Genomic DNA, 24,686 nt, shown 5'->3' with positions numbered 1-24,686 from the left:
TAATATCTTGGTGAGTTCTATGAGCCCTTTAAAGAATAGCACTGTTTTCATTTCTTAAATGGCCCTGACCTCAGCCCCCAGACCCCAGACCCTCAGCCAGCGCCCCCTCCTCAGTGCCAGCCTGGTGCCCACGAGCCCCCCGCCTGACTGCCGATTCACGGCAGAGCCTCCCGGGGTCCGACCATGGCTGCCCCCGTGTGCCCGGCCCACAGTTCCAGCCTGGGCAGCAGCCTGGCAGTGGGCAGGGGAGACTGAGGCTGGCGGCGGCCGGTGCCTGTCCTGGCCCCGCACATCCTCGCTCTCGCCTCCTTCATGGGACTCCCCCCACCCCACGGAAGGGACAAAACCACGGAAGCGGTTCTCACGGCCACGCCACCAGCAGTTCCAGTTTTCCCACCTGGACCCAGCCAGCCCAGTGTAGACACTGCTCCTGTAGAGGCCTCGGCCCCGCTGGCCTCCCATGCTTCCGGAGACAGGGACCTCAGCCCTGCACAGTGAAGCCAGGTACCAGGGCAGCCACACACCGCACTGTGCTGGGGGTCTGGTGGCGGGGTGACGCAGCTCCAGGCTTCTGCCGAGGGCTGGGGAGGGGTAGACACACAGGTGCCCCCAGGCCGCACCTCTGCAGGAAATGCCCCCCGCTGACAATGTGCCTCCTGGGCTCCCTGGGGGAGGCATAACCCCCCTGAACGGGAGCCTGGGCCTCTGCTGTGGGCACCCCCCAACTCTGCTCCAGCTGCACTGGCCTCCTGGCTCCATGCTGGCCCAGGGCCTTTACCCAGGCCCTGCCCTCAGTCCCCTTTTCTCTCTGCCCATTTCATCAACTGCCAGGTCTTAACTCTGAGGCTACCCAGGCCCACACGGGCCCCTGCCCCCGGCCACCCCCACCTGTCCTTCTCTTGAGCACCTGAGATGGGGCCGGGATACAGTAGGTGCATGATAAATGCTGGCCAAGGGGAGACCGAAAGCTGAAGCTGACCCTGAACTCAGCACCAGGGACTGGAGACCCCCCACCCCTGCCCGGCAGCTGCAGGGGACAGGGCCCTGGTGCCAAGGCCATGAGACCCAGGCCGCTTCCCAGAGTGGGAGGAGACCTGGCCCTGGGCCTCCAGCTCTGAATCCCCAGGTAGAGGCCCCGGGCTTCTTCCCACCCCATGTCGGGCCTGGAATCTCTCCCTCCCCCATTGGCAGGGGTCACAGCCCCGCCCCCGCCCCTGCCCCAGGAGGAGCAGCTGCTCCCAGCCCTGCCTCCTGCTCCTCAGCTCCTGTGCCAGGCCTGGCACACAGGGCCCACTGAGCAGCGGGACCCCTCCCACCACCTCCCCGGGCCCCTTCCTGGAGCCCAAGGGCCAGGGCCGCAGCCAGGGAGGGAGCGTCCTTCATGCAGGGAGGAGGGTCCAGGGCCCCAGGCCGCGGGCGCTGTGAAGGCCGTGCACCCATGGGGCGCCAAGGGTGCGCCCGGCCTGCAGGGAAGGACCTCAGGGGACCCCGGGCGCTCTGGGGCGGCCACGGGGCTTGGGGGGAGGGGCTGGAGGCCGGAGGGCGCCCCCTACTCCAATGCCCACCCCAGGACGCGTCTCCCCCAGGACGGGCACCTCCTCCCTCTCAGGCCCGGGGCTCCAGAGCTCGCCCGGGGGCCCAGCAGGCAGCGGAGGCCTGAGAGGGAGGAGGCGCCTGGCCAGCACCTAGCCCCGCACCTGGCCCTGCTGGTGCCTGCGACCCATTGAGGAGGCCCGGCCCCCCGCCATCATTTGCCTCTGAGCCTCGAGGTCGCTGCGCATGATGACCCCAGGGCTTTGCTGGCCTGGGGAGGCAGGGCCGGGGCGGGAAGAGGACACGGTGGGTGGGAGAGGAAGGGGAGAAAGGCGGAGGCCGCTGCCCACCTCCTCCCTCGGCACATTTTCCTCCCGTGGAGGCCGCGGCCCAGCTGCAGGGCCGGGCAGGGCGAGGACCCCAGCCCAGTGCCTCGCCCGTGCTGCGCTGTACATTCGCTAGGGAGACCGTGAGCATCTCCTAGAGGGGGAGGCGCGGGCGGCCCCCAACTCCGCGGCCTGAAACCCTCGAGGGGCAGAATCCACGAACCGGGCGGAGCCTCCGGGCTGCGCTCAGGGCCCGGGGTTCGAACAGCGCCCGGACCGAACGCGGGCCCAGAGCAGAGCGCAGGGCGAGTGGAGGTTTGATTAAAGAGGCAATGGCTCCAGGAGCCTGCAGGGCCGCATCCCACGTGGGTGCGGGTTCGAGTCTCGGCTGCTCCCTTTCCGATCCAGCTCTGCTGTTGCCTGGCAGAACAGTGTAGGATGGCCCGGGTCCTTGGGCCCCTATGCCTGCGTGGGAGACCGGATGGAGCTCCTGGCTCCTGATCTGCGCGGCCATCTAGGGAGTGACCCAGCGGGTGGAAGACCTCTCTCTCTGTCTCTGTCTGTTTCTCTCTCTCTTTCTCTCAATTACCACTTTCAAATCAATCACTTTAAAAAGTCAGATCATGTCAGCGTGGTGTGCCAGCCGCAGTGCACCAGCCGCGGCGGCCATTGAAGGGTGAACCAATGGCAAAGGAAGACCTTTCTCTCTGTCTCTCTCTCTCACTGTCCACTCTGCCTGTCAAAAAAATAAATAAATAAAAATTAAAAAAAAAAAACTCTTTTAAAAGTCAGATCATGGCCAACAATTCCCAGCCACAGATCCCAGAAGTCGCGGAAACTCAGCAGAGGCCGGAGAGAAACTTCTGGGGGTAGGGGGGAGGTGGAGAGGCCGTGGGGGGCACTTAGTAGGGGGAGAGGCTGCCCCGGGACCCCAGCTCCCTCCCAACCAGGGCCCCACCCAGACCGGGAGCCTGACCACAGCAGGCAGGACAGGACAGGGCAGGGGCGGGGTGGGGGCAGGTGGGCAGCGAGCGGGGACAGGGGGTTCCTCCCCACCCTGCCTCCGGCTGAGGGCTTCTCCAGGGAGGGCAGCACCGGTGGTGTTGTGCGGGGATTGGCTTCCTTGGCACTCAGGCGGGCGTGGGGCTGGAGCCGATGTGGCCAGGGCCCAGCAGCTGGCCTCTCTCTCCCTGGCTCAGGACACTCTGAATGGCGGCCCCTGGTGACCACAGCCCTGCAGCCGGCTCTGCTCAGCCTCAGCCGGGGCACAGACACCTGGCCCTTTAAGGAAATGCTGCGGGGGTAGCTAGAAGTCAAACTGGCACTCATGATGTTGGGATTATGGATGGTGGTTTAACCTGCTATACCGTGATGATGGCCTTTTATCCTGCCCTCTTGCTAGGTGACAGACATTGTGGTTCTGCCAGGCACACTTACTACAGTGGGAACTAAGTTCTCTTCACTTACACTGTCAACATCTATTTCCCAAAGTATCCTTAGCAGGGATTAATCTGAAGCATCACAAAGGATATTTTTTTCATTTAAAAATGTTATTTTGATAATATATTAACAAGTAATGACTCCCCTATGTAATCCCACTTAGATTTCTCCTTTTCTCCTCAGATTCTAGAATTTTCAGAGTAGCTATTAGTTTTGCTGATGGAATGACTGAAATGATCTGAAAGGAAAACAATACAGTGTTCTATTGGAGCGACATCATTGTGACATCTTTTTTAAAAGACTTATTTATTTATTTGAAAATCAGAGATACAAGGAGAGGGGAGGCAGAGAGGGAGAGCGAGGTCTTCCATCCACTGATCCATTCCCCAATTGGCTATAAAGGATTGGAGCTGCACTGATCCGAAGCCAGGAGCCAGGAGCTTCTTCCAGGTCTCTTGTGTGTGCAGGGGCTCAAGAACATGGGCCATCCACAACTGCTTTTGTGTCACTTGAACACTCTCTACATCCACTGTTTTGTTATCACATATATGGCTTTGCTAGAACTTTCTCTACTGGATGATACTGAGGCAGGGGAGAAAATGAGAAAGTGATAAGCAAAAATTTCCCTTTACCATTACAACTCTGATGGACACTGCTGCCCTGCAGCATCCAAACCGACCTAGTGTTCCACTTCCTGTATTTCCTAAGGTTCCTAGCATTAAATAAAACCAACCACACTGTTTTACTGCTAGATTCTGAAAATTGATGATGGTAACTGCCAGGATTTTTTTTAATCAATTATTTGTTTATTCTATAAGACGATTTATTGGGCCCAACAATTAGTTTAAAATATAGTGAATCCCTGCTCTCTTTTCTTTGCTCCCCCATCATCCAAGGGAGTAAATGCAAATCTGTGTCTTTAAGTCATTTGCAAAGATGCTCTTTTCATCCAATGCAAAGTTGAACCTCCAGTGTACAGCTGGACTCTGACATACTCATAATATATGTCCACAATTGGGAAGGAAGAAAGTCATCCTACCAGCACCTCACAGGTGCACTCTGCAAGCTCAAGGTGACAGCATATAGTTGCTCTGTGGTGATGTGATGCTATCCAGCACTATCAAAATTTCTTGAAAAGCATACACGGCTAATTTTCTCATTGTGTTGGGGACACATAATGACATAGGGATTTGCCTCACATACAATAAAATTTATGTTAACTAATGTTTGAAATGACATACTCAGTGTTTCCTCTATAATCTCATTCCCAATACACTGGAGAAGTGATTCCTCTGTGAATATTTGCAAGGAAACTATGTATTTGTATTAATTATATCACTTTCATTTATGATATTTTCTGCTCCATCATTTACCAAATAGAGAATAAAGTCTGAGATTTCTATAGCAGCATTTTGACATATTTGATACAATTGTACTTGGACAATAGACTTTCTTAAGAAACATTTTAGAAAGGTTTTAATGGGATTTTTAAAGAGTTAGAAATACGTAACTAGTCCTGTCAATTGTTTTATCATCATTCATTCAATGCTCACTGCATGGACATAAGGGTAAGTGCCAAATCATACCATTGAAAAAACTTTTGCTGTATTTATTTTGTACTTTTTTATTATGATTAGCTGAAAGTTGCATAGAATTAGCTGATTTCTGGGTCAAGAAACCAAGCCATTCATACATTTCTTGATGCCCCTCTTCCAGTCCAGCTCTCTGCTGTGGCCCAGGAGTGCAGTGGAGGATGGCCCAAGTCCTTGGGCCCTGCACCCACATGGGAGACCAGGAGAAGCACCTGGCTCCTGGCTTTGGAGGTGAACCAACAGTAAAGGAAGACCTTTCTCTCTGTCTCTCTCTCACTGTCCACTCTGCCTGTCAAAAACAAACAAACAAATAAATTTACAATATTTTTCCTGGCATTTCTTTTTTAAAATGCCATGGTAAAACCATGCTTCCCATTTACATTCTTATATCAGTATTTAGAAATGAATAAAATATAAAATATAATTACTCTTCTATTAAAATTGAAGCACAAGATAAAGGGTGGACAGTATGCTTTCCCATAAAACCCTCTCTTGGATTTTCTTCTTATACCTTGACCTCATTGAATTGACTACTGAAGAACTTGACTTTTGCTTATGTTCTTGCTTTGTTCCCCTGGCTACAAACTGTAACATAGTGGTTTCAGTTAAGCTTTTGATAATGTCATCAAATCAAAAGCTGTCATTGATGTGTGACTTAGTTAAATCATGTTTCCATCTCTAATTTCCATCTCTGCTGATGTTGGTCACTCAGATGCCTTATCTATTTGACTCTAGTGGCTCCAGGCTTTCATAGGGCTCCTGTTTTTCCAGGCATAAAGTCAGTAAGTTCCATCTTCCAAACCCTTTGAGATACTATGGTTTACTGAATAAGATCTGGATGGCAATACCTTCAAAATCTATACAATTCACTTGGAAGATGCCTTTAACTTGCTGTGGTTTCAGTAGTCGTCTGTGGCTGTTGAAGTCAGATGCTATTTTATACTTCCTTTGAATTATGTTTGATTTTATAAAGCAATATGTAAAGGATACTGTGCTATCAAAGAAAATCCATTGCTGAATGAGGAGAATCTCTGACCCAAAGCTTCAGTTTAATAAGCTACACAGTTAAGAAAATAGGTAAATGCTGCCTGCATAGTAGACTCCCTGACATGATACAATAGGTTACAGGAAGGCCCCAGTTAAACCAAGCTTAGGAGTGTGCTGGCCTGCGGCATAATGAACTGGGTTTTCCTGAAACAGAGAGTGGGAATGCGGGGGACAAGGAGGCAAAGAATGGAGCCAAGACAAGTCCTGATCAAGGCTCCTTTATTGAACAAATCCAGTAGTATTTAAACATGACCAGTTACTTACAAGAAGGAGCACAAAAGATTTACATATCAAAAAATGCTTTTAAGGTTACAATAAAACACTTAGGTGATAAATGCAGGTTTCAGGTGTGACTGATTATCTATATTATCTCTTGTGAGAGGTTTAGGTTCTTCCTGCCTCTTCCTGGAATCTCCCTAGCCCAATTATCTGTGCCAGGAAGTCTCCATTCATATGTTTAAGTGTAAACAAAGGGACTGACTACCTGTGGCTGCCCACAAGGAGACAGTAAATGGCCTTCTGTATGATTCAAGATGATTAATATGGAACTATTTCACATTGTGTACACATATATATTTGTTGGTATCTTCTGTCCATCTTAGAGAAAAGCTGATATTCAGTCAGTACCCATTGACTAGCCTCTCCTTTGAGTAGTTGAGCTTCTGGTTAGTATGATTGCTACCATACTAGTTATGAAATACATTTCCACTTGGTATACATGCCAAATTACATGCATGCTCAAATACCCAACATAAAATATTAGAGTTTTTGCAAATGATCTATGCACATCCTCTTGCATACTTTAAGTAATCTCTAAATATATTATGGTGTAGAATACCATGTAAATTCTTTGTAAATACTTTTCAAACTGTATTGTTCATGACATACTGACAAGATGAAAAAAATCTGTATCTATTCAAAACAGATGTAACCACTGCAGGCCTAACTAAATATTACATGTTATTAACAGTGCAACTTAATTTATGTGAATATCTGTTCTTTGTGGATGATTGAAGTAAATGATGGCCTTCATAAATATCTATGTATGTATGAACTCTGGGATAATTCACATTTTATACCTAAATAAACTTTATAGTTCTCTGGTTCATTTGTATGTTTTTAATTTCAGCTACAGATTAAAATTCTATGAAGTCACATATGATTGAAAGTAGAAGATACTATTTAAAGGTGAAAATGCTACTATAATGTCATTTTCATGAACTGTTGAAAAAGTTTCAAGATTTGGAAATATTTTGAGCACCACTTAAATTTGAGAGTAGTTTACATAAGCACTTTCTGTGAGGTTATTTTTGAAATTTTTTTCATGTTTTGATGAATTTTAAAAACAGGATACAAATATCATTTCAGAGTTTTCTTCCAAGGATGCATAGGTATTTAATGCTCTGTGAAGTTCATTGGATCTAAGTTCTAACCTCAAATATCATTTCAGTCCTAAGTGCTGCCAAATTTTTCAGTTCCATCATAAATCATCCTAGGATGAGGGTTACAAATAAATTGTTTGGTTAATATAGTATCTTCTGTTTTTTACTGTCTTTTAATTTTAAGACCTTCTAGCAATTGTTTCTTCCCCAAATTCATTTCAACACACAAAGATACATAAAGGATTCGTAGAATTTTTGGTGGTAAACATCATGAAACACATACATGGAATGGCATTAAATTTTAAATTCCTATTTCTCATTATTCTAAGGAAGATTAAGATAAAATTACACTGGTGCCACAGCTCACTAGGCTAATTCTCTGCCTGTGGCACCAGCACCCTGGGTTCTAGTCCCGATTAGGGCACTGGATTCTGTCCTGGTTGCTCCTCTTCCAGTCCAGTTCTCTGCTGTGGCCCAGGAGTGCAGTGGAGGATGGCCCAAGTCCTTGGACCCTGCACCTTTGGGCCCTGCACCTAGCTCCTGGCTTTGGATCAGTGCTGTGTGCTGGCTGCAGCACACTGGCCATAGTGGCCATTTGGGGGGTGAACCATCGGAAGGAAGACCTTTCTTTCTGTCTCTCTGTCTAACTCTGCCCATCCAAAAAAATAAATAAATAAAATTACACCATTTTAGCTTCATAAAATCTTATCTAAAGCTTATAAGACATAGACACACAATCATTTTTGTATTAATTATCAGAGTTAGACGTGATAGTTTTCATCATGTTGCTTAAATCTTTAATTTCACTTAGACAGTTCTTTTAATTGTGTTCATTTAATTGACAGAGAGAATGAAATATTGCTATTCACAATAGCTACAAAAGTTACACATCTTGGAATAAATTTAACAAAGGATCTCATAGTCCTCTATGAAGAAAATTACAAACATTAAGGAAAGCAGAAGACATAAAAATGGAAAAATCAGCCATGTTTATAGATTGGAAGAATCAATATTATCAGATCTTATAGAAGAAACACAATTCACTTATTAATAAAATATATGTGATGCTTAGATATATCTACCTATATCTATATGTAGTCTTAATCCATGACTTTAATCAAATACAGATAAAATGTATTCAAAATATATTTACATTGACATGTAATATATAGTTAGGCCTACAATGGTTGCATCTGTATTGAACAGACACAAAGTTTTCTGTCTCATGATTATGACATAAAAGATGAAGTATGACAAATACTAATAATTAATATTGCCTAAGTTACTCATGGTATTTTAGAGATTATTTGATAGTCAGGAGGTTGCACATATACTTTAAGCAAATACCATGCCATTTACTATCAAGTACTAGGGTATCCATGGAGTTTGGTGGCCCCAGTATCCTGGAACAAGTAATCCACAAAAATCAAAGAGAAATATTAGCTAGCAGCAAGCATTCTAACTATAAGCTCAACTACTCAAAATAGAGGCCATTCAATATGAACTGACTGAATGTCAGCATTGCTCTCTGATAAACATTCCAATAGTTAGGTGACATAAATGTACACAACAAAAAATTGCTCCATATTAATTTTCTTTAATTATACAAGATGCATTTTATTGGCTCCCAAGTTTGTGTTAAGGGGTCAATCCTGTGACCTAATGTGCTCCTTAATTGTATCATATTACTTATACCACTATGCGGTAAGTGCCCATTTTCTTACATGTGCACCTTATTTGACTGAAGGTTAGAGTCAGAGACTCTTTTCATTTAGCATTGAATCACCATTTTGAAAACAATTGTTTGCTTTTTTGTCTACCTTTTAAAGCTTTTATTTAATGAATGCAAATTTTATAGGTACAACTTTAGGAAAATAGTGAATTTTCCCCCTATAATCATCCTCCCACCCCCACTCTTGTCCCACCTCCTATTCCCTCTCCTATCTCAATTTTCATTAAGATTCAGTTTTAATTAACTTTATATATAGAAGACCAACTCTATAGTAAGTAAAGATTTCAGCAGTTTGCACCCGCATACTCATACAACATATAAAATACTGTTGGAGAACAGGCTTTGCAGTTAATTCTCATTGTATAACTCATTAAGGGCAGAGGTCTTACATGGGGAGTAAGTTCACAGTGACTTCTGTTTTCAGTGATCACTCAAGACTCTTGAAATGAGCTGACAAGGATATGGAAGACTTTTGTGACCACAAACTCCATCAGTATTTAGACAAGACCATAAACAAAGTGGAAGTTCTTTTCTCCCTTCAGAGAAAAGTACATCCTTCTTTGATGGCCCCTTCTTTCCACTTGAGTATCACTCAAAGAGATCCTTCATTTAGAACATTTTCTGCCACACTGTCTTGGCTTTCCATTCCTGAAATGCTTTCATGGGCTTTTAAGCCACATGTGAATGCCTTAAGGGCTGATTCTGAGATCAGAGTATTACTCAAGGTGATTGTCATTCTGAGTCTGCTGTGTGGACCGCTTCCCATGTTGGATATTCACTCCTTTTTAATTCTGTCTATTATTATTACCAGGCACTTGATGCTATTTATATGATCTCTTTAAAATTTAATCCTATTTATATGTTCACTTTAACACTTAACATGATCACTTTAACAATTAAGATGGCATTTTTACCACCAATTCTAATGGGGTATGGGGTCTCATGACAATTTTGTAAACTGTACCCTTAGAAGTAAGTCTGTAGGAATGTATGCAGAAATATACAGCATTACAGCTACAGATTTCCTCCTCCCTCTCTTATCCCCACTCTTATTTTTCACTGATATTTTCAATTGACTTTATATACATCTGATTAGCTCTATGTTAAGTTAAGAGTTCAACAAATAATACGAAGAATAAAAATTGTTTATTTGAAAGTTGGAGCTATACAAAAAGAGAGAGAGAGAGGTATAGAGGGTTCTTCTATCCACTGATTCACTCCCAGATGACTGGAACAATTAAGGCAGGGCCAGATCAAAGCTGGGATCCAAGACAATCTTCCAAGTCGCCCACATTTTAGAAGGGATCCACAAAACTGGCCATCTACTACTGCTTTTCCAAAGCCATTAGTAGGGAGTAGGTTCATAAATAGAGCAGTCAGAACATAGACAAGTGCACATATGGGATAATGGTATTGCAGGCAGTGGTTTTACTCACTACCCTAATATGGTAGATTCTTGAAGCACCTTTCATGTCATAGTATCCTATATATATCATTTTATAAAGTCAGTTATAATTCCATTGTCTTATAAAAAATCTGACTTCAACAGCCACAGATGAACACTGAAATCATTGCAAGTTAAAGTCATTTCTCAAGTGAATTGTAAGGATTTTGAAGGTATTGCTCTCCAAATCTTATTCAATAAACCACAGAATCTTAGAGGATTATAAAAGATGGGATTTAATGACTCTTCAGACCTGTATAAACAATAGCCCCATGGAAGCCTGAAGTTTACTGGAATCAGTTAAGACATTGTGAGTCACTACTAAGAATATAAATTGATTTTTACACATTTTTCCAGAAAACTTCAGGTACATATATTTTTAGCAAAATATTGAAGAAAAAATTTGTTAAATTATATCTGAGTGGTCAAAATTAGCAGAGATGAAAATTAGATATGGAGGTATGGCTTAACTAAGACACAGATCAATTCCCATTATTGATTTGATGGCATTTTTACAAATTTAAGTACCACTTGTATTCCAATCAATATCTTGGGAATAAAACAAGGATATAAGCATAAGTCAATTTGTTCAAATCCAAATCAATTAGGTCAAGGCATAAGAAGAAAATTCAGAAGAAAAAATTAAGGAAACAACCTTTCCTTCTTTTATTGTGTACCCCAATGTGGTAAAAGAGTAAATGAATTTGTAACAAACCAATTTTTTATATAATTGGAATTTCTAAATGTTGGTGTCCCAATTAAATTAGAAGATATAGTAAAATTAACATAAACATCTTTTTTTTTTTTGCATTCTAACCCTAGGTTTATTCAACACAGTTCTCCCACTATACACAACAAAGCACTAACACAACAGTTATCTAAAATGCTACAAACTTACAAAACTCAAAACAGGAATTTGATAGTACTTTTATTGTACAGTACTATCAATACAATAAAAGCCAAAAAGAGTAATGTCATTGCCAAGGTAACCAGCAAGCCCACCATGAGTGGCAGGTGCCAATGGGGGGTTTCTATGATGAACCTGCAGAGCGGGCTCTCAGCTCACTCACCAACGTCAATGAGTGATGGGACCTGGAGAGGGGTGTGAGGAGTATGTGGAGAGACAGAGCCATTCGTGGCCACCCCTCTGGGTCAACAGTAGCTGGTTGTAGGACAGCAGTGCCCAGCAAGGGTGTGAGCAGGCTACAGCCTGGCCCAGGCCACCTGTGGAAGGGTCACTGCAGGTGGAGCTTCATTGTACCAGAAGTCTCGCTTGTCCCTGCTGAAGGGACTCTTGGGAACCAGGAATGGGTGAGCTTTCTGGCTCTGAAACTGGAGGGCATCTTCCCAGGCACAACCCCACACCCTCAAGGCTCTGCAGCCAGAACTCGACCTGCAGAGAAAATGACTCCACTGTGGACACTGAAGCCTGCCTGCATGAGGAATTCCCTTTCCTACGCAGCCTTTTCTGGCTAGAAAAGCGACAGAACTGAGGTGGCTGAGATACAAGTTACAGGGACATGAGTTTCGCTGGGAAGAGTTGGAGCTGGAGCTGCTCCTGTGATGGCGGTGGCCAGGAGAGCAAGATCGCCAGTGCACGGGAGACCTGGCCTCGGGGAGGAGACCTTCTCATGCGTGGGGGGTGACCCGTGCCACATAGGAGGTGGCAGAAGCATTCTCCTGGGAGGACTGAATCCCCAAGGGGGCGGCCTGGGCCAGGAGGCCAGCACAGCAGTAGCAGTGATTTCCTGGCCATCAATTTGTGCTCCATTCATGTGCTTCAGGGCCTTCTCAGCCTCCTCAAACCCCACACAGGCATAGCCTTTGGACAGATGGGTGCATCCTGTCGACAGGCATGTCAATCATTTTAATCTTCCCATAGGTGGAAAATATCTCCATGATGTGGTCCTTGGTCATGTTCCTGGTGAGCCTCCCAATGTGCACTTTGGTGGGTTTAGGGGATGGGTTCCGTCTTTTCCTTTGCTTTCCATCTCTTTAAGGTGGTTTGGATTTGGAGCCCAAGTGCCTTCTGTTGTGCCTGCGCCAGGAGGCACTCCAGGAGCCAGAGGAACTGCTGGAGCTGGAGCTGAGGAGTGGCTTGAAGCCGAGGTGGAGCTGGAGCCCTTGCTGGTGCTGGAGCCCAAGCTGGAGCTGCAGCTGGAAGGAGACCTGGTGCTGTTGCTACCGCTGGAAGCACTGCACCGCTTTCACGCCTGGTCCTGGCCGGGGTCCTTCTCACTGGACTCCTTGGTGGCCCTTTTATCTTTAGAGCGGTCCTTAGACTTCTCATCAGAGCAGTCTTTTTATTATTTCCTTTGACTCCTAGCAAGCTCTTCTTTTTCACTCCTGATAAATCCATTCTGCCCTTCTGAGGTGCTCAAAGCAGCAATGGTGGCCTTGCTTTTCTGAACTTCCACTTCTAACTCAATTCTGAGAAACGATCCCTAATTGATTGCAATTTATGCCAAAGAGCAGCACCTTCCCACCACCGCCACCCCCTCCCGCTCTCATGGGCCGCTCAACATAAACATCTTTAAAATGAAATGTCTGTAAGATTTTTCATGTGTTTTTAATTACTTCAAACGCTACATGGAGAAATGAAATATCCATGAGAATATAAAAGTCAAGAAATATATGAATGAGATGATTACCTGTCTGAGAATTCTGCTAATTCAGTGCACCTTTAATCTTAGCATGATAAATAAAAACAATAGAAATGCAACAAAAATCTAATTCAATGTAGAACTACTTGGAAATGATGCTTGAATTACATTCCATACCCTCTCTTAAAATATACAAAAGCTGAATAATAATTATTTTCTTATTGTTATTGCCTATATAAATATCTTACATTCAATTGTCATATAACTGCCACCAGTACATTTAATGTAGTTTTGTGCTATTATTAATAATAATTATTATTAATCACTATATAGCTGGCACTTACCTGAATGGATAGTGACCATGCAATGTATAATAATGGTTAACTAGAAAATTGGTTGAGTCTCTAGTACTCTTATAAGTTCACTCAAATGTTTCCCAAAGAGCTTCACCCTTTATGAAAATTTAATGTAATGTTTATTAATTTAAGTAGTCATCAATGAATAAGTCAAATGGAGTGTTTCATATGAAGTCAAAAGCATCACTTTTATACACATATTACAGAATATTTATGCAGTAACACTTGACTAACTAGAATTTATTGTAGTTGTATTTGAATTTTTAGAAACAAGATCTATTATGGAGTCTTTTCATACACAAATGCCAATATCAACAGTTACATTTTAAATAATCTTCTAATTTCAAAGCAGCAAAAAGCTGGTATTTTGATCATGCAAAGATCAGCAAGTGGATAAATTAGCTCTATTATGATACATCATACATAAAAGCCTGAATTTTACAAATGTCAAACCCCCAAATTACATAGTACTACAAAGTCATGCCACTGTTTTACACTAATTCTACTAAAATAATAAAGTTACATATAGTATCAGAAAATTTCTTACACTATTGGCAGGGCACTCATCCTCCTGATGGGGGACTCCTATGTATTTTTGGAGAGCTTTCCCAGACTTATTTCCAATTTGTGCACTTAATGAAAGGCACAAGACGTTTTACTTTAGAAGTTCTTCATGTTTACATCAAATGGATTGGCCACCCTCAAAAAGATCAGTACTCTGGTTTCTTCATATCAATGTTAAACTTTCAAAAATACAACCTTATCCTATCCAATCCTTCTTGATAATTGAGTGTTCTCTCACTGTCACAATTTTAAGTACAAGAGCTTTTGTGCTTGTGTCTCAAAACTATCAGTTTGACCCTTAATATAAGATAACTGGGTCATTCAAAAAACATACTGAACCACAACCATATGGCTTCAGGAAAATGTTCTGGTTTTGCTCCATCGAAGTGATAGCTAATGTTCATGATATTTCCAAACAATGTGGTTCCTTGGGTCTTTGTATGATCATCTAAATTATCTAAATTTAAATTGAAATGATTTAAATCCAGAAGACTTGCATGTTCTTGACCTTTTAGTTCTTGTTTAGAAGGGGCCAAATTAGCTGATTTGAAGAGAATAATGTTTCTTTTTTCTCATCCATACAGTGGATCCCCTCTCTCACCATTGCTACTTAACATAGTCCTGCTAGTATTAGCCACAGCCACTAGGCAATAAAAAGAGACTAAATTGAAACAAATTAGCAAAGAGGAATCCAAACTACCCCTATTTGATGACATGGTTCTATATATAGAGGATCCAAAAGACTTCACTGAGAGTTTGGTAGAGTGGCAGGATATAAAATCAACACACAAAATTCAATAACCTTTACATTCAACCACAATACCAGGGCCAGTGCTGTGGCAAAGTGGGTAAAGCCACTTTCTGCAGTGCCGGCACCCCCTCTTGGCCCCACTTGAGACCCTGCTGTTCCATTTCTGATCCAGCTCTCTGCTATGCCCTGAAAAAGCAGTAGAAGATGGCCCAAGTCCTTGGGACCCTGCACCCATGTGGGAGACCTGGAAGAAGCTCCTGGCTCCTTCCTTTGGATCAAGGCAACTCTGGCCATTGAGGCCATCTGGGGAGTGAACCAGTGGATGGAAAACCTCTCTCTCTCTCTCTCTCTCTCTCTCTCTCTCTCTCTCTCTCTCCCCCTCCCTCCCTCTCTCTCCCTGCCTCTCCTCTCTGCAACTGTGACTTTCAAGCAAAATAAATAAATCTTAAAAAATAATGTTTGTGGTCAGCAAGATAACATTTCTTAAAAATACAAACACAATACCATGGATGAGAAACTACTCATAAGATTAACCTCATGCATAACAGACACAAAAAATAAATTATTGGATTGAATTTAACTAAGGATGCCAAAAATCTCTAAGAAGAAAATTACAAAATGCTAAACAAAGAGTAAGAATATATAAAATGGGAAAATCTTTCAAGATTAGAAGATTCAATATTATCAAAATTCTATATGACCAAAATAATTCTAGAGATTCAATGTGATCAGCATCAAAATATCAACAACATTCTTATATAGGAATGTTCTTTCTATACACTATTTGCATAAGGCTTTCTTCATAAAATGATGTTGTGTTTTATAAAATGCTTCTTCTGCATCTATTAAGATCATCTTTTTTATTTTGTTCATCAGTTTGTTAATGTGATATATCACATTTCTTTACTTGAGAATGTTGATTCATCCTTTCATACCAGGGATAAATCCCAATTTGTCTAGGTGAGTGATCTTTCTAATGTGTTTTGGATTAGATTGGCTAATATTTGGATGGAGATTTTTGCATCTATGTCCATCTGGAATATTGATCTATAATTCTCTTTCTCTAGAGTATTTTTTTCTGCCTTAGGAATTAAGGTAATATAGGCTTCATAGAAGGAGTCTGGGATGATTCCTGCCCTTTCACTTGTTTGAAGAACTGGAATTATCTTTTCTTTAAATAGCTGAAAGAATTCCACAGGGAGAATCTGTGGTCCAGGGCTTTACATTTTTGGGAGGGTCTTTATCACTGATTCAATCCTTGTCTAGGATGTTGCTTTGTTTAGGTTTTCTCTGTCTTCTTGACTCAATTTGGTATCTTGTATGTGTTCAGGACTCTTTCCATTTCTTCCGGGTTTCCTGATTTGCTGTCACACAGCTCTATGTAGTAATTTCTGATGATTATTTTTATTTACACAATATCTTTTGTTAATTTTTCTTTTACACCTCTGGTTTTATTGATATGGGCTTTCTCCCTCTTTTTTTGCTTCATTAGCCAATGGTATATCGATTCTGTTTGTTTTCCCAAAAAATAAGCTGTTCATTTTACTGATCTTTTGGAATTTTTGTTTCAATTTTTCTTCTCTAATTTCAATTATTTCTTTGTTCTAGGTTCTTTATATACATGGATAGAGCATTTATTTGGTACCTTTCCAATTTTTTTCATGTAGACAAAAATTTCTATAAACTTCTATCATAATACTTCTTTTGCTGTATCCCATAAGTTTTGATAATTATCATCTTCATTCATTTATAGAAATTTTTTATTTCCCTGTTGATTTCTTCTATGATGCAGTGTTCATTCAGGAGCATGTTGCTCAGTCTCCATGTGTTTCTATATGATCTGGAGATTCTTGAGTTGGGGTTTTTCAGCTTCATTCCATCTGGTCACAGAAGGTACATGGTATGATTTCACTTTTTTTTTAATTTGCTGAGACTTGCTTTATGGCCTAGCATATGGTCTATCCTAGATAAAGTTCCATGTAATGATGAGAAGAATATGTATGTATGCTGCTGTGGAGTAAAAAGTTCTGTTGGGGCTGGTGCTGTGGTGCAGCATGTAAAAGCCCTGGCCTGAAGCATTGGCATCCCATATGGGAGCTGGTTCTACCATGGCTGCTCCTCTTTTGATCCAGCTCTCTGTTATGGCCTGGGAAAGCAGTGGAAGATGGCCCAAGTCCTTGGGCCCCTACAACCATGTAGGGGAGCCAGAAGTTCCTGGGTCCTGGCTTCAGATAGGCATTAATCCAGCTGTTGTGGCAATCTGAGGAGTGAACTAGGGGATGGAAGACCTCTCTATATATATCTCTACCTCTCTCTGTCTTTCAAATAAAATAAAACTTTGACATTGTATCAAACTCTTTTTTCAAATGATGTTCCATAACAACATTTTAAATGACTTTATGCAATCAGTAATATAAGAGCAGACATTACTACTAAAATTAATAAGTAGACTAAAAAAAGCCATCAAGACAATAATGTATTGTTGATAAAATATCTTAGATTTCATGAAAGAGATACTTTAAAATGAGATAAAAATATCAAGAAAGCATGCATTTATCTGCATCATTAGAAAATTAACTATATGTTTTGGTGAACATGACCAGAAAAAAACCTTATTTACTGTTTGTTCTCACAGTTTTAGTTACTAAAATTCATTGCACTTACAAAAACATAAAAGTCAACCTGTAAAGTCTAATTATAGCTGTATTTGCTTCTGCACTGGTCACATGCTATTAAATAATTTTTTTAACTTTTATTTAATGAATGTAAATTTCCAAAGAACAACTTTTGGATTATAGTGGTTTTTCTCCCATAACCACCCTCCCTCCTGTAACCATCCCATCTCCCACTCCCTCTCCCATCCCATTCTTCATCAAGATTCATTTTCAATTATCTTTATATACAAAAGATGAGTTTAGTAGATACTAAGTAAAGATTTCAACAGTTTGCACCCACACAGAAACACAAAGTATAAAGTACTGCTTGAGTACTAGTTATACCATTATTTCACATAGTACAACACATGAAGGACAGAGATCCTACATGGGGAGTAAGTGCACGGTGACTGCTGTTGTTTATTTAACAATTGACACTCTTTATTTTTTCTTTCCAAATCTTCAGAGAAATTTTATTTGCCAGTGATAGAAAAGAACACTGCACAGTGGGCCATGTTCCCAGAAAACCAGAATTAAATTACCATTAACTTCAAATCCAAAGACATGTACATGACCACAGGATATTTCCATCAACAATTAAAATTAAGTGAAGACCAGCCCAATATTTATTCTATACACCTCCCATTCACTGCAATTGAGGATATCTTGGGGATTTTTTTTTAACCAATAACTAGATTCTGTGAATATATAAGATAATCCAAAAGCAAGACAGATTTCTAATGACTGCCAAATGTCTATTTAAAAGCTATTAAGTGAAAAATGAAATGGAGGACACTCACAATAATTCTTGGACTCCTGGAGATCCTAAGACATGCTACAAAAATAGGTCTTTATTCTTAGGAAAATAGTCAGAGCTAGCTTCCTTATGCTATACATAAAATCTTAATATCAGAGGCAGTACAGATAGTACAGATAGTTTTGAACTGATCTCCAAACAAGCACAAATCCACTATGTTTAAAAGAACAGTTAATTTGAGGTTTTTGGCAAAAGACAGTACTTCACACATCTAATCCAAATCAAAGAGCCTGCAGACAGTTTTCAGTGAGATGAAAGGAATGAAATAAATATAAATTATATGGATAAATAAATGTCAGACAATTTAAATAAGCTAACGGAACTAATATTTTTAAACAAAAAAACTAGTCAGGTAACAAGCTTTTGTTTCTCAATGTCAGATTCTAAATGTTTACCAGACTACTGTTAATATCATTAAAAACCTAATCTTTGACCCAGAGTGTTGGTAATACTGATTTGCATTTGTAAAAAGATTGTTTTTCCAACTGCAGGCTTCTGGTACTCAAAGGTATTTTAATGTTACTGAAGGCAGGCTGTGGTGCTAACAGAATTTAAGTCTCAAGTACTTTTTTTAAAAAAGTGACAGACTCTAAAGTCAGTCTAATAATTTGCCCAGGTAAAAAATGCAAGAATTGGTTATAACGAGCATATTTAGTGGCATGCCCTATTGAGTGGTATGGTTACTAAGTAATAACTACACCTTAAACACCATCCCAGTCTGTTTCTTTTATGTATTGCTACTTATTCATTAACTTCATACCCACCACTGAGTTCCTATGGTCAGGTAAAAATTTTATGGTATGCACAAAAAACTGTCATGGTGGGTACTGTTCAAAGTTCTAGAGACTGGAACAATCATTTATTGTAGGATTAGCTCCCTCTCCTAAATGCATGAAGCCGTTCTACTTTTCTGTTTCTCCCCTTAAAATAAAGGCTACATGTCATGGTGATCTTTTGCCATATTTTTGATTAACTTTTGGCTACGTGAAAAAACTTGTAGTGAATTTGTCAATTTTGCTCATCTAGCTTGAAGTTAACCTAATTCTTTTCAAATATGTTATACAACGGAATGCCCCAGATTACCCCATTAATCCATTTCTCTGTTGTTCCTATTTTATGAGGAAGATGTTTTATGTTTTTTGTTAAGATTTGTTATCAGTAGAAAAGTTTGTCATGTTACACATGTTACCATGAGAGTGCAACAGCTCTTGTTTGTGAATTCTCCCTTCTTTTTAAACATCTGATTAAGTTGCAAAGGCTGAAAATCTTTCACAAAAAGCATGCTTGGGGTATAGAGACAACACAGTTTTCTCACAAAGTAACTTTCTGAAAACTGATAAAACTAAATTTATGAACACTTTTGATTGAAAGTAGTCTGCAGAAACAAAATCTTGTGTATGTTTGGGTTAGGTAACTCAAGTTTTCTTTTTAACAATCAGAATGTTTTAAGGAAACATTTTAGATCCCAAGAAAGGGACCTGACTCTTGGATTTAGGACCCTTTCCTTGACAATATGTACAAAATTTCTTTAACTTGCCATGTGTCCATTCTTTGAAGCTGTCAAAGCCAAGAACCCATAAACAAATCACAAATAGCAATAACCTACATTAATTAACATCCCCCCTTTAACATGTTGACATTTTTACTAAAGGATTATTTTTGCATTTCCATTTCTTATATCCCATGACATTCCATATAAATTGCATTATTGCTTTATAGGCCACACAACATTCAAAAGTATGTTTATATGCATTGCCTGTTTTCCTTGATGTCTGTTAACAGTTTGATACTCATTTTACTACAGAAATTTAAGGTTGAAAATACCTGTATTTCTTGCCAGAACTTAATTGTTCACATCACCAATCACTACATGCATATTTAGCTCTGATTATATTGCTCAAAAACTGCACCCATTATCAGAACAGTGCAAATGATATTTAATTTTAAAAGTAATTATAATGGCTTGAATTCAAAGTTATTCAAATGAACACTGTCAAGTAATTTCACTTGAGTGTATACATATTTCATCATCAATGTTTACATTACCCTTCTTTACGTATAACCATCAATTCTTCACAATTTCTTTACATCACTTTTCTTTCCCAAGTCCCCAAACTGAGAATGCCAAATAGTCTTGGAAGTCCACAGCTTCGTATTTTAATGTTTTCTTAAGAACACATTTGTGAACTCACAAAAGTGTTCATCTTTCAACTTTGAAAATGCAGTTTTTAGTTTGTCAAACAATCCTGTTCTAAAATCCCAACAAATAAATATGAGAATTAACTTAAACACCTTGACAGTGTCCCTTAAAAATGGTACGACAGTAAAGTGCCCATAGGCATGGCAATGACCTCTTGGATGGGATCATTTAACTCCTTGGAACTGGAAAATACCAGTACCAAGGATTACACTGAGATTCAATTTTACTGAAGGCTACATTTAGTTTACCCACTTTCCACAACCTAGCATATTCATTATGGTAGAATGAAATGTAAATGTTTTGTGTAGCCCTCAATCTCACACTAAGATTTGAGAGAGATGTACTTTTAAAAAGCATGGGGTAATAATATATAAAATCAGTGGCAGAAAGTTTCATTAAGTACCAAGAACTAATTTTGTCACCCCATACTCATTTTGTAGGTAAGTTTCAACAACTGGCAAGGCACATTTACATATATTCCAATGAATACTTATTGACAAATTTTTAAATTACACTCTATGTCCCAGCTATCCCAGTAACTGACATACAACATACCAAAATGGTTTATTAAGATAACAAAAAACAATTAATGTAAAACATACAGGCTATTGGCAACCACTCTTCTAAAATTATGTAAGTACAAATAAACATACTGAAATGTGTGCAGTTCTAAATTTTTAAACCAGAAGATTTCTACACTAACACACATTTATATTAATACACATAAAAAATAAAAACTTTATTACTAAAATAAGTTACACTCGCCTCCAGCTTACAGTATAAAACAATTTTATTTGCAGGAATGTAAAATGATTGTTTGCCATGAGCATTTTGAACATATGACATGTCTAATTTTCTTGTTAAATTTGCATTTACTGGGGAACTGGTGTGTATAAAACCTTAATTAAGTATAAGCTCTGACCTTCATCATGGTGCCTATTGGGATTGTGTGATATAACTGCAGTATCCCTTTCGGGAAGGGGAGAAGGGATTTATTTACACAAAGTCCTAATTAAACTATAATTTTACTTTTGACTTTAAGCTATCAACTTAGGACTTGGCAAAAAAATTTTTGAGGGTGATTCAATAGAGGATGCTTCACCACTGAATACTCACTGTCATCAAGGTGCTTTAGAAAATTAAAAACATAGCACAAATGATTGTACTCTACTCTATAAGTTACCATGACCTGCATAGGAAATGGAAAGCTGATTCACATTTTTACAGTGATCAGCAGTAAGAAATGCACTAATGAAACATACCTTTTACCTAAAAAGCTAAACTACAGCCATATACTAATTTCTATGATTTATGAAAAAACTTCAAAATATCCAAATGTCAGGCTTTGCTGTACAATTGTCAGTTTTAGTCTGACTTTTTATAAAGGGACACTGCAGTATTTAGTACAAGTTCAAATGTACTTTTTTTGAACATCTGATGTCTTACAAAAGTAACATCTTGCTAAACTATTATACATCCAAATAACTACACTATCTGAAGAAGCAAGGCTGCTTTTTAAGCCACAAAATATGACAAAAGCAAGGCCTGTTATGATGGTCATGAGGAAGTCTTACAAGCCTCTGAAACTAAAGGCAACTAAGAATGTTACATTTGGTATATTAAAATCTTACCCTCATATCATATTTAACAAGCCTTGCTTTTATCTACAAAGATTTTTCTATGTACAGTACAGCCAGGGTATAGTTCAATCCTCTGCTACTGAGGTAGTTAACCAACCCTTTAAAAAAGATTCTGAAAAGAACCACTATCTGGAATGCCTGACTAACCAGCCCTGATGATTACACCTGAAGCTGCATATCTGAACACAATTCAAAAGTGATTATTACTATAAAATGATATAGACAATCATGATTAACCTTGGTGAGCAGAAATAAAATTTAAGGATACCAATAGTGGAATTCATCTATACCACTGCAATAAAATTTAAATACACAAATTCAAGATAATATTTCAGAATACCACTGCTGGGATCCTTAATTTAAAAAAAAAAAACAGGGGAAAATCTACTTAGAGCAGATGTTTTAAAGAGAAGAACTTTATTCTTTAATAAGATATCATGATAGAAGTTATGAAGGATTTCTGTTGGAACACATTTGGAAAATAGAGTAGCTTTAGTTTAATAACTTGCACCACAGAGAAAATTGTTAAAGAAATTCATATCAAAGTCCAAGTATTAGTTCAATGTCCTGTATTTGATTCCATGATCTTCATAGGGAGGTCTTCTGCAATAGGATATGCTCCTATACAGCCGAGATATTTAAGGTTGCTTGATTTCCTTACCATTACTCCACTGCAAGCTTCTGGTGTAATCCCACATAGCAAGTCAGTCTTCATTGTAACAGGTCAGGACCGGCCTCGACCCCTTTTCCCTGACCGCAGCCTCTTTGTTGTTGGGCACCTCCTCTCACACCACCAATGCCTCTTGCTTATCCAGGACCTCCTCTCTGTGAATAACCAGCTCTACCATGGGGAGGAGCAGTCCCATGACCTCTGGATGGAGCAGCACCCCTTGCTCCTCTACCACCCCTTCCTCTAGCTCCAACTTGAAAATCTTCATAACCATAGTATGGATCTTCATATCCACCATGATAGTTATGGTAATCATAGCCAAAATAATCATAATAATCTTGACATCCATAATAATCTGGAGGATACCCATAAACACTTCTACCTCCATGCCCTCGACCTCTTGTTGGAGGGGGCATATGAGTTGGACCATAATAGTAGTAATCATCATACATCTGATTCTTTGCTGCTTGCCTCTGAGCTTTTCTTTCTTTCCTTTTCTGATCTGGTGGCTTAGCAAAAACAATTTCAATGTTTTCTCCCTCCAAGTCTTTGTCATTCATTCTTCCATAGCCTTAACAGCACCATCTCGTTCATCAAAATGAATGAATGCATAATCTTTCAGTTTCTTTATTCGTTCTATTTTATTCTAAAATCTCTTCTGTTACAGTATTGGCAAGGTTACATACAAAAAGTACCTTCACCTTTGCCATAACTCAGGATCAGGATCTTCTATAGGATCAGCCCATTCAACAGTTCCAACATTTTTCCAGACCTTGACTTTACCACTCATTAGCCTACACCTTGCCTGGGCAGCTGTTTTGTGATCTTCATATTCAAAAAAAGCAAAAGCCTCTGTTTTTTTTTTTTTTTCTTGTCATCTGGTTGGTGGTATAAAATGACGCCTGTAAGACCCGCTGTTACTTTGCTAAATTCTTCAAGAATCTGTTCCTTGGTTTTACTCTTAGGAATAGAGCCCACAAAAAGCCTATTGTTGGCAACCAAGATGCAGACACCAATATGTTTTCCAGAACGAATTTCATGATTATTATACAGTTTAAAAGCCTCCCGAGCTGCTTTTTTTTTTGTACAAAAAGTGACAAATGCATAACCTCTATTGAGACCAGTGAGTGGATCCATCATAAGACAAAGATCCCAAATAGGTCCAGCTTTCTCAAATAAAGGAACAAGCTCATCCTCAAATAGATCTCTTGGGATCTTCCCCACAAATAACTCAGTGCCAACAGAAGGCTGCTGACCTGAATAAATGGAATCTGGAGGCAGTCCCCCATACTTCCTCTGTCCAGTGGTCACATCAAGTGTGTGGCCTGTTCTTCCCAAGAATGCTTTAATTTTTACCTTATCTGGTCCTTTACTAGAGTCCACTACTTTGGTCCCATGTTTTTCTCTCTGCCTGTAAGTCTTCATGACTCCACATAAAAAGGCACTTTTGTTCTGAACATGAGAGAGATCACTGTCATTAAACTGCTGAAAAATTGCCAATGCACCGTCTTCATTGAATTCTTTCAAAGCTTCAATAGCTCTTTCATCTAAATCACTATGTGCAACTAGCCCTCCCCTTTGGGCTGTGGCCAAGGAATCCTGTCCCAGGGGATCCGGTTGCGTGCTCACTGCTCCCTGTGTCCCTGCGAGTGGAGCTGTTGTAAAATGGCTGCCAAAGTTCACACCGCTGGCAGCAAACCTGATCCAGTTACACTCGCCTCTGAGAGTGCTCCCTGTGCGCACGCGTGCCCCCGCATGATCCCCCCCTTCCCTCCCCTCCCTTGTGCATCTGCTTCTCTCACTCACTCCCTCAGCCCCTGCCCTCCACCTGCTCCTCCTTCTCCCCTATCACCACCACCACCACCACCAGCAGCCGCCGCCGCCTCTGCCTCTGGCCGCCTTCTCCTCTTGGCCTTTCTTCTTCCCTCTGTGTTC

The 24,686-nt window shown here is 40.6% G+C and overlaps 2 pseudogenes; both read right to left on the bottom strand.

Annotated features, from left to right (window-relative positions):
* Nucleotides 1-11,699: 11,699 nt before the first annotated feature.
* Nucleotides 11,700-12,855, bottom strand: LOC149119486 (uncharacterized; annotated as a pseudogene).
* A 9,673-nt stretch (nt 12,856-22,528) lies between these two features.
* On the bottom strand, nt 22,529-24,318 carry LOC149119485 (heterogeneous nuclear ribonucleoprotein Q pseudogene; annotated as a pseudogene).
* Nucleotides 24,319-24,686: the final 368 nt, after the last annotated feature.

The sequence above is a fragment of the Oryctolagus cuniculus genome, chromosome Y (genome assembly GCF_051225735.1).
Source record: "Oryctolagus cuniculus isolate XC-2025 breed Fujian yellow rabbit chromosome Y, ASM5122573v1, whole genome shotgun sequence".
NCBI lineage: Eukaryota > Metazoa > Chordata > Mammalia > Lagomorpha > Leporidae > Oryctolagus > Oryctolagus cuniculus.
The sequence above is the reverse complement of the archived record's forward strand: the minus strand, read 5'-3'. Positions and strand labels throughout refer to the sequence as shown.